The 2119-nt window shown below is 40.1% G+C and overlaps 1 non-coding gene across 1 annotated transcript; it reads right to left on the bottom strand.

Annotated features, from left to right (window-relative positions):
* Positions 1 to 508: 508 nt before the first annotated feature.
* LOC116546881 lies at positions 509 to 721 on the bottom strand. The gene has a single exon (XR_004266873.1). It is a non-coding gene; the product is annotated as a small nucleolar RNA U3 (small nucleolar RNA).
* Between the last annotated feature and the right edge of the window lie 1398 nt (positions 722 to 2119).

The raw sequence follows: 2119 nt of genomic DNA, 5'->3' as shown, positions 1-2119 counted from the left end.
AAGTGTTTAAACACAAAGGACATAAGCCCTGCCTAGCTCTGACAATGACAGAAAAATAACTCACAGGTAACTAACACTTAAATTATCTAGTATTAAGGCACAGAATAAATTATTTTAAGATAGAGGATAAATAATATAGTATTTACGTCTTTGTATACAGGCCTAGCCCGGTATCACATGAAAGCATTTTTTTTTTTGAAACAGGATCTCACTTCGTCGCCCAGGCTGGAGTGCAGTGGCGCATATCCACTTACTGCAGCGTCGACCTTCTGGGATAAAGCAATCCTCCTGCATGGCCCCCCAAGTAACTGGGACTACAGGTACATGCCAACATACCCAGCTAATTTGGATTATTTGTAGAGATGGGATTTTGCCACGTTGCCCACAGGCTGATCTTGAACTCCTGAGCTCTGGTGATCTGCTTGCCTTAACCTCCCAAAGTCTTGGGATTATAGGTGTGATCTACCATGCCCAGCTTAGATTTTTTTTTTCTTTTTTCAATTTAAAAACCACTCTAAATGCATCCTCCCCCTCTTATACTCCCAGAGGAAGTGAGGAATTATCATCAGCAGCAAATGGCAGTTGTGGCAAAGCAACGCCAAAAGCTGGCTGCCCGTTCAGGAGAGAATGCTGCATCTTTTAGTGGTTTCTGGTGCTCTACACGTTCAGAGAAACTTCTCTAGTAACAAACTGTAGAAATGATCCCTAAAAGTATAGTCTTAGCAATTTGTTTTGACTGTTATCTTTTCCCAGGTATGAAGGTGGGGCTTTCGCTAACTAGAATTTGATGCCAGATATCAGCATTAACATTTAAAATTCATCAGGAGCCAGTGCTATCTTTTAGATGAGATAGGAGTACTCAGGAGTCAAACCCCTGCAACTTAACAGCAAAAGGGTTAACTTACACTATTTGATAAAGACCCTTTTGGATGTGGCTGGAGGAGTCTCAGCTGATGTGCAATAATCAATCTGGAGAGGATGATACTGAAGTTCATGACTTAACTGGAAGCTGGAAGATTTTACAACCTTGCAGAGGTTAATTTTTACAGTTCTGATAAGCTCTCAGCTATAAGTCTAAGTCAGAGACTTTATTCAGTATTTGATTTTTGAGGCTGCTCAGCAAAAGATGTTAGAAAGCTCAAAATGTTTGATTACAAAAGAATCACGGGCCATTACAAAAGTTCTTCATTTTACCAGAGTGAAATAAAAAGACCTTAACAACAACACAGGAAGTTACATGGATATACGAACGTTCACTTTTAAAGTTTAGTTTTGTAATAATATTTAAAAACCAACTAAAACAAGACAGAAATTATCTTAAAATGTTTGTGGATTATTCTAGTTACCAATGACCAAAAAAAGGAACCTTCTTCAGTGACTGTTTTTCCTCATGGGAAGCCTATTTGGATAACCTGACAGTCAAACGTGATTTAAAAAAAAATTGAGCTAGTCAGATACAGAAAGAATATGCCCAGTGTAATGTGAACACTATATCATAGAGGTCTTGAGCAGGAGAACATGCGACTCTTAGCCGCAGTATGGGAAGCTGCCTAATTATATTGAAGACTTTGAACATATATTGGAGCTGAAAAAGGTAATACCCCAAAATGAAAGCCTGAGAAGCACCCTCAGAAATAAAGCTTTTTATTTGGCCTTCTCCTGCCCTTGTGTTCCTCATTTCCATTCTCACTCAAGTCTGGCCATAGAAACCAAAATCTTCCTTTTCTGGTAGGCCCTAGAATCTATAACTTTTTGTTTAGAAATAGCCATAAAACTTTAAAAGTGTTAATCTGATTTTTTCTCCACATTTCTCTCTAAGAACTGACAATAAAGAAATTATCTGACCTTTTTTTTTTTTTTTTTTGAGACGGAGTTTCGCTCTTGTTACCCAGGCTGGAGTGCAATGGAGCGATCTCGGCTCACCGCAACCACTGTCTCCTGGGTTCAAGCAATTCTCCTGCCTCAGCCTCCTGAGTAGCTGGGACTACAGGCGCGTGCGCCACCATGCCCAGCTAATTTTTGTATTTTTAGTAGAGACGGGGTTTCACCATGTTGACCAGGATGGTCTCGATCTCTTGACCTCGTGATCCACCCGTCTCGGCCTCCCAAAGTGCTGGAA

This window comes from Sapajus apella, unplaced genomic scaffold, assembly GCF_009761245.1.
Source record: "Sapajus apella isolate SASKATOON/1434 unplaced genomic scaffold, GSC_monkey_1.0 scaffold1586, whole genome shotgun sequence".
NCBI lineage: Eukaryota > Metazoa > Chordata > Mammalia > Primates > Cebidae > Sapajus > Sapajus apella.
This window is presented reverse-complemented; position numbering and strand designations above follow the sequence as displayed.